General features: G+C 47.3%; 1 pseudogene; it reads left to right on the top strand.

The window, feature by feature from the left end:
- The first annotated feature begins 3,552 nt into the window (after nt 1–3,552).
- On the top strand, nt 3,553–3,730 carry LOC140454100 (U2 spliceosomal RNA; annotated as a pseudogene).
- Nucleotides 3,731–9,172: the final 5,442 nt, after the last annotated feature.

Below are 9,172 nucleotides of genomic sequence, written 5' to 3'. Positions count from 1 at the left end.
AACGCTGGCCTTCCTGGCCAACGTCAAAGCTGATATCCTGTTTCTGCAGGAGTGTGGGATACCGCACCTCAGCAGTTACAGGAGATGGTCGAGCTTGTGGGCCCACGGGCCGTCAGTGTGGTCGGGGGGCAACGATAGCCGCGCCTCCGGCCTGGGTATCTTGTTGCGGGGAGGCAACTTCACCATCTCCGAGGTTAAGGAGGTGGTGAGCGGGCGCCTCCTCGTCGTGGACGTCAAATACAGAAACGCTCCCGTGAGACTAATCAACGTGTACGCCCCAGTGGGTAAGAGTGAACGGTTGGACGTCCTGCAACAGCTTCCACTGCTGCTGGCTACGTCCAGGCCGGTCATTCTGGCCGGAGACTTCAACTGCATCATTGATGCTGATGGACGATCCGGCGGGGGGGACAGTAAACCGGACGCTACGTCCAGGGCCCTGATGGAAACGGTCAAAGACGCCAAGCTGCACGACGTCTTCAGCGCCCCTGCAGACGGAGCGCAGCGTAGATACACCTGGTCACGGGCAAACGGGTCTATCCGCTCAAGGATAGATTACCTGTTTGTGTCCCGAACGCTCTCGGTCAGATCCACCGACGTCAAGCCGGTGTTCTTCTCTGACCACTGCCTCCTGCTGGCCGACTGTCACCTACAGGACGAACAGCGGGCGGGCAAGGGAACGTGGAAACTGAACACTAAGCTGTTGACCCCGGGAAACATCGAAGAGCTCAAGAGGGATTACGCAGGTTGGAGAACCGTGAAGCCCCTCTTTGAGTCTCCAGCGGATTGGTGGGAAACGGTAAAAGGGAACATCAAGAGGTTCTTTATCCTCAAAGGTGTCCAGGAGGCGAGAGAGAGGCGGGGAAAACTGTCCCAGCTCCAGGAAAGTATGCAGAACCTGCTCCTGCTGCAGACGATGGGGATGGATGTCACGGAGGACCTCAAGGAGGTGAAGGGCCAGCAAGCCTCGCTCTTTGCGTCGGAGGCCTCCAGGATAATCTTCCGGTCCAGGGTCCGCTCGGTGGAGCAGGACGAGACGTGCTCACGTTTCTTCTTCCAGAAGGTGCACAAAGAGAGCTCCGTGCTCAGCAGCCTGAAGAAAGAAGATGGCTCGGTAACGTCATCTCAGGCTGACGTCATGAGGATCAGCAAATCCTTCTACGCCAGCCTGTATGACTCGAAGCCGACCGACAGCGCGGCCTCCCAGTCGTTCCTGTCCTCTATCACGGAGGTCCTAGATGACGGAACACAAGAGAGGCTGGACCAGCCGCTATCTCTGGATGAACTGACCAAGGCCCTCGTGTCCTTCGAAAAGAATAAAACTCCCGGAAGCGACGGCTTACCGGTCGAGGTTTATTCCGCTCTTTGGGACTTGATCGGCCAGGACCTGCTGGAGGTGTATGTCAGTATGCTCCGGGCAGGTACCATGAGTGAATCCATGAGGAAAGGCATCATCACCCTCGTCTACAAGCGGAAGGGGGAGAGGGAGGAAATTAGAAATTGGAGACCGATCTCACTGTTAAATGCAGACTACAAAATCCTGTCAAAGGTCATCGCCAACCGGGTCAGGTCTGCTCTGGGATCGGTGATCCACCCGGACCAAACCTGTGCTGTACCGGGCAGGAAGATCTCTGAGAGTCTCGCACTCCTCAGGGATACGATCGCCTACGTGCAGGACAGGGGGGTGGACACCTGCCTCATCAGCCTTGACCAGGAGAAAGCCTTTGACAGGATATCGCATACATATGAGGGATGTCCTCTCCAAAATGGGCTTTGGGGAGGGAATCGGAAATTGGATCAGACTGCTCTACACCAACATTGTCAGTGCAGTCTCAATCAATGGGTGGGAATCAGATAGCTTCCCTGTAAGATCTGGAGTCAGGCAGGGATGCCCCCTCTCACCCGCCTTGTTTGTGTGTTGCATAGAGCCATTTGCTGAATCCATCAGGAAGGATGCGAGCCTGAGAGGGGTGACTATTCCTGGCAGTGGGGGCCTGCAGGTTAAGGCCTCCCTGTACATGGATGACGTCGCTGTTTTCTGCTCGGATCCGCTGTCCGTGCACAGACTCGTGTGCATCTGCGACCAGTTCGAACGGGCCTCGGGGGCCAAGGTAAACCGAGGCAAGAGCGAGGCCATGCTCTTCGGGAACTGGGCCGACCAATCCTCTATCCCCTTCACCGTCAGGACTGACCACCAGAAGGTGCTGGGTATTTGGTTCGGGGGGGCTGGGGCGTGCGCCAAGACCTGGGAGGAGCGGATCAGGAAGATGAGACAGAAACTAGGCAGATGGGGGCAACGGTCGCTCTCCATCGCGGGAAAAAACCTGGTCATCAGGTGTGAGGTACTCTCAGTATTGCTATATGTGGCACAGGTCTGGCCTATCCCCAGGACCTGTGCCGCTGCAGTCACCCGGGCCATCTTCCAATTCATTTGGAGATCAAAGATGGACCGGGTCCGAAGAGACTCTATGTACAAAGACCGGTGCAATGGGGGAAAAAACACGCCCAATGCCACCCTCACCATGATGGCCACCTTTGTGTGTGGCTGCATCAAGCTGTGCGTGGATCCCCGGTACGCAAACACCAAGTGTCACTACGTACTGAGGTTCTACCTGTCCCCGGTGTTGCGAAGGATGGGCCTGGCCTCGCTGCCGCGGAACGCTCCGAGTAGTTGGACCGTTCCGTATCACCTGTCCTTCGTGGAGAAATTTGAGGAAAAACACCTTTGACCACAAGTCCATCAGGAAGTGGTCAGCACGTTGCGTCCTTGAGACCCTTCGGGAAAAGGAGAGGGCGGATCCTGTCGAGCGGTTCCCTGAGCAGACTGTCAAAGCCATTTGGCAGAATGCCTCATCGCCAGAACTTTCCAACAAGCACCAAGACGTGGCTTGGCTGGTGGTGAGAAGGGCTCTGCCTGTGAGATCGTTTATGCACGCCCGGACTCTCTGCCGCACCGCACGCTGCCCTCGAAGTGGCTGCGGGGGGGACGAGACTGTCACACACCTCCTTCTGGAATGTGCCTATGCAGAGGACGTCTGGAGAGGAATGCAGTGGTGCTTGTCGAGGTTCGTCTCGAGCAGCGCCGTGACGCGGGACTCCGTGCTCTACGGCCTGTTCCCCGGGACTCACACCGAGACGAACATTAACTGCGCCTGGAGGATCATCAACTCGGTGAAGGACGCTCTCTGGGCGGTCCGAAACCTGTTGATCTTCCAGCTGAAGGAGTTGACCCCGACCGAGTGTTGCAGACTGGCACATTCCAAAGTCCAAGACTACGTGTTGAGGGACGCGCTGAAGCTTGGGGCAGCTGCCGCCAAGGCACGGTGGGGAAAGACCACCGTGTAAGATCGGCCTGCCGAAAGAAGAACAGGGGGCCCATACAGACGTTTTTTTGGGCTCTGCTGATGCCTCAGCCAAATATATGTATATATACAAGATTGAAAAAATGCACAGGATTGTAAAGGACAAGAATAAAGTCGAATCTGTGTTTGTAAATATGGACATATGTATGGCATGATCCAATGTACAGACCATCAAATCATTTATGAATAAAGTATATTTTTGAAATAAAAAAAAAGTTCTGTTCTTGTCAGTTTTAATATCTGATAAGTCCCTGATTTAGGGACTGAATATTAATCTGATTTTTGCAGGACGAAGTTGTTTCAGGAGCTTGCTCCGATAACTTCACGCATCATCCCAGTATTGCAGTGTTTCTGGGAATGGTGCACCTCCCCACTAAAAAAGGCCAACGGTAGATTTTTTTTAAATGTTGTATTCTATATGATCTGAATACGGAAAGCTTTCGGTTAGTCAAGTCAGACTTGCCTTCGTGCAAATCAGCTTGTTCTACCATCCGATTCGTTTGAGTCTTTCTGCGTGTTATGTTCAGCACTCACTCTTAATGTTGTCACTTCATCCCCGGTACATGCTGCCTCTTCCCACCAACTCCAATTCCCAACAACAGAAGTTTTACAAAGTTACCCACCAGCTCTACCTAATGGCAAACGGCATTTCAGAAAACAAAAGGGAGAACATGAAGCTATTGAAGTAATCAACAGTTCGGATTTTGATGATGATGAGAGTCACTTTGATGTATTAAATGAGAGATTTTAAGAACAATGTGAAGCAAAGATCTGATGTATTTAAGGCACAGAGTCAGAGAGATGCGCAGCACAGAAAAAGATCCTTCAGCCCAACTCGTCCATGGCAACCAGATATCCTAACCTAATTTCGTCCCATTTGCCAGCATTGGTCCATATCCTTCTAAATCCTTCCTGTTCATATATCCAACCAGATGTCCTTTAAATGCTGTAATTTAGTTTAATTTAATTTAAATGCCTCCACCACTTCCTCTGGCATCTCATTCTATACATGCACCACCCTCTGCATGAAAAAGTTGCCCCTTACATCCTGTTGATTTTTTTCTGCCCTCTCATGTTGAACCTATGCCCTCTAGTTCTGGACCCCCCACCGCAGGGAAAAGAACTGCTGACCTCTACATTGGACAGAGCGACTGCTGCTCTCTATATGATACACAGGGACAGCTGTTGTCCATATTATACACAGGTACTGCTGTTCTCCAGATAAGACACAGGAACTGCTGTTCTCTTTCTTATACACAGGTACTGCTGTTCTCTATATTCTACACATGCACTGATAATAGACAGAGGGATTGCTATTCTCTGTATTATACATAGGGACTCATGTTCTCTATATTAGACACAGGGATTCATGTTCTCTGCATTATACAATGTGACTGCTGTTCTCTGTTTTCACAGGGACTGTTGTTCTCTATGCTATACCCTGCTATTCTCAGGAACTATAGACCGGTGAGCCTGACATCAGTTGTGGGCAAGTTATTGGAGGGATCCTGAGGGATAGGATTTACACACATCCGGTTAAGCAAGGGCTGGTTAGGGATAGTCAATGTGGCTTTGTGCATGGGAAATCATGTCTCACAAGCTGGATTGAGTATTTTGAAGAATCACCAAAGAGGATTGATGAAGGCTTTGACAAGCTCCCTCATGGTGGCCTGGTTAGCAAAATTAGGTCACATGGAATACAGGGAAATCTAGCCATTTTGATACACAACTGGCTTGAAATTAGAAGACAGATGGTGGTGGTGGTGGAGGTTTGTTTTACAGACTGAAGCCCTGTGACCATTGGGGTGCCACAGGGATTGGTGCTGGGTTCACTGCTTTTTGTCATTTATATAAATTATATGAATGTGAGCATAAGAGGTATATTTATTAATTTGCAGATGACACCAAGATTGGAGGTGGAGTGGACAGCGATGAAGGTTACCTCAGAGTATAACAGGATCTTGATCAGATGGGCTGCTGAGCTGAGGAGTGGCAGATGAAGTTTAATTTAGGTAAATGAGAGGTACTGCACTTTAGAAAGGAAAATCAGGACTGGGTTTATACACTTAATGGTAAGGTCCTGGGGAGTGTCCAATGAGACCTTGGAACACGGTTCATAGTTCCTTGAAAGGGGAGTCACAGATGGATATGTTAGTGAAGAAGGTGTTTAGTATGTTTTCCTTTATGGGACAGAGCATTGAATATGGGAGTTGAGAGGTCATATTGCAGCTGTGCAGCACATTGGTTGGGCTACTTTTGGATTATTGTGTTGCATATCAGGCTTTCTTTCTCTTCAAAGCATGTTATGAAACTTGAAAGGGTTAGAAAATACATGGGAACAAATGTTCTCGGCAATATGCACATGATCTGCTCTTCTCTATAATACAGACAGGGACAGCTACTCTCTGTAATACACACAGGGACTTCTGTTTCATATACTCAGAAATTGCTGTTTAGTATAGCATACACAGGGACTGCTGTTCACTGCAGTTTAGAGAATAAGTGCTATTCTGTATAATCTAATATTGCAGGTCAAGCGATGACCCAGTGATGTTATCGTTGGACTGCTAATCCAGAGACCCAGGTAATGTGCTGGGGACCCAGATTCAAATCTTGCCATGGCAGATGATAGAATTTGAATTTCAGAAAATTCTGCAAGTATGAGAGCAATCATGATCATGAATCCATCGCTGATTGTTTGAAGAACCCAACTTATTCTGGAATGGCTTTTAGGGAAGGAAATTGCCATCCTTACCTAGTCTGGTCTCCATGTTTTTCCAGACCCACAGCAATGTGGTGGAATCTGAACTGCTCTTTGCACCATTAGGGATGGCCAATAAATGCTGGCTGAGACAACAACACCCTCATCCCACAAATTAATAAAAAAGATAACATTTAACAAACTGGAACAGAAACGATGTGCCAAACCGCCACCTTCTGCACTGTAACATGACATTGATTACTACTTGAGGTCCTGTGGGATGTAAATTGTGGAATTTATAATTGATAATTTTGTTCAAAAAGTGTGGAGCTAAATAAACATAGCCAGTCAGGCAGCATCTGATGAGAAGAGTCGATGTCTCCAACATAAGCTCTTCCTCAAGACCATCTGTTCCTTTTCCAGCACCACACTTTTTGACACTGATCTCCAGCCTCTGCAGTCCTCACTTTCTCCCAGCATTAATTTTGTTGGTGTAGTTTTTTTCTGTGTCTCTGAACTTCACAGTATTCCTGTAATTGTGGTCATTTCTTAAAAGAACAGTTTCAAAGCTCGGCTGCAGAATGGATGGGTTTTGTGCACTAATGAATGTTTATTAAAGCTAAGCTGTTATGTCTCAAAGTCAAACAAATTTGAACTTTTTGAAAGAGATTCACTGAACTCACCAAATTTCTAGCCACTCTGTTTACGGTGAATTTCTAAGGCAACAAAAAGTGATCAACCTTATCCCAAACTGTAATCCCAGTCTTTCAAGCAAACTATATCAGTAATATTGCTCACGTACAGGTGGCAACCAGTTCTATTGTTTCGAAAACATTGCAAAAGGAGTTGAAATGTGAAAGGTGATGCTGATTGGCTAGCTCATCATTAAAATGGCATTGCAGCAAAAACAGTTAGCCGTCAATCTTAATTCTCAGACCCGATAGGTGGACTCTGATTGGTCGGGGTGTCAGCATGGGGATACAGCAGTGGTTGGTTGTCTCCATGATGCATTTCTTATCGAATAAGTGCAATGTCTGTAAAAATTCTGTTTGCCTACATGAACCAGGGTCCTGCGGAATTATATTTGTTGCTTCTAACGCATGCGCAGATGCACCCAGCTGTTGATCTTGCGTGTTTGAAGGTGGTAACCTGCCGAATGATGCCAATGATAGAAATTGTTCTCACGGTTCACTGCACCCACCAAGTCTGGGTTCCCCATGACATGTAAAATCCATGTCCCTTTTCTGTCCTATCATATCTGTTACTGAATCTGCACAGCCTGAATTGGCTGAATACTTTGTGAAACTATTATAATCATATCTAAATGAGTTTTCCACATGCACAGTGAAGGAGTCCCTCATGATTACGAAGACCACATGAGAGCTACGTTCTGAGAGTGACAACATGCCCACGTGCTCTTTCAACATTGCCAGCTTATTATTATTACAGTTCAAATAAGCCATTGAAATTCAGACATACCACTTGTGTCTGATTCAGTGTTCACCAAACATCATCTCTTTTTTCCTTTCTGGTGGCATCATGGCTTCCTGGTTAACACAGCACCAGGGTTCTGGGTTCAATTCCAGCCTTGGGTAAATGTCTGTGTGAATATTGTCCCCCGTGTCTCTTTGGATACTCTCCCCAGGTCTGCATGGGTTTCCTCCTACAATCCAAAGATGTGCTGGTTAGGTGAATTGGCTGTGCTAAATTGCCCATAGTGTTCCAGGTTAGGTGCATTAGTCTGGGATAAATGTAGAGTAATAGGAGAATGGGTCTGGGTGGCTTACTGTCTGGAAGATCGGTGTGGACTTCTTAAGCCTATGGCCTGTTTCCACGTTGTTGGGAGTCTATGATACACATGAACTGAGCACCTTGTGCAGTTGACTTCAGTTCCAATAACAACGTGTCTGACCAAATAGATAGTGTTGCCATGGGATATTCTCGAGGGAAAACTCTTCCTAACATCTTTATTGGTAACCATGCAAAACACATCTCTGATGGCATGATACCTAGCCTCTATCCATTTGCATATCTTCAACATGTAGATGACATGTTTGCGACATTTGAATCTGCATTAAAGAGTTTCTTTATAAAGCTCGATGATCGCCACCTGATGCTAAAATTCACCACTGAAATGGAGTACCCTTTCCTTGATACATTCATTGCGAAATCAGCCAAATTGTTTTTAAACTCCAATAACTGAAAGCCAACATTCACTGGTCAGCATACTTGTTAGGATTCCTACAGGCCCCAAGATCAACTTGTGGGGACCGTCATGAATATAGTCCTCACCATCCTCTCACTGTGTGGACTTGATACTGAGATAGAGCCGATCAAAACTGGTTCTTGTAATAACAGATTCCCAGATGAAACCATCACTCATTGTACATCATAAAAACTCATGGAAAGGCCTGTCTCCACCACTTTGACACTTTGCAGTGCCTTATCAGGTCATTATCTGGGAAAGGAAATGTCATAGAATCATAGAGTCATCGAGTCTGACAGCATAAAGACAGCACCTTCGGCCCATACTGGTCTAGGATAACCAGAAGATAGAACATGGAGCATTACAGCACATGCCCTTTATGGAACTGCTCGGCTAATACAGGAAGTTACACTCAGAATATGGAGCATTGCAGTGCAGTACAGGCCTTTATGCTACCCCTTGTCTAACACCAGACATTAGACGAATACAACATAGAACATTACAGCGCAGTACATGCCCTATATGGAACCGCTCAGCTAATACAGGAAGTTAGATTCAAAGAACATGGAGCATTATCACGAAGTACAGGCCCTTCGTGGAACTGCTTGGCGAATAAAGGATGTTTGACAAATACAACATACAAGATTGCAGTGCAGTACAGGCCCAATATGGAACTGCTCGGCTGATACAGGGAGTTAGATTCATAGAACATGTAGCGTTACAGCGCAATACAGGCCCTTCGTGGAACCGCTCGGCTAAAAAAGGAAGTTAGTCTCAGAGAACATAGAACATTACACCGCAGTACAGGCCCAATATGGAACTGCTCGGATAATACAGGGAGTAAGAATCATAGAAAATGGACCATTACAACTCAGTACAGACCCTTTATGCAATCACATGGCTAAT

This window comes from Chiloscyllium punctatum, chromosome 28 (genome assembly GCF_047496795.1).
Source record: "Chiloscyllium punctatum isolate Juve2018m chromosome 28, sChiPun1.3, whole genome shotgun sequence".
Taxonomy (NCBI): domain Eukaryota; kingdom Metazoa; phylum Chordata; class Chondrichthyes; order Orectolobiformes; family Hemiscylliidae; genus Chiloscyllium; species Chiloscyllium punctatum.
The sequence above is the reverse complement of the archived record's forward strand: the minus strand, read 5'-3'. Positions and strand labels throughout refer to the sequence as shown.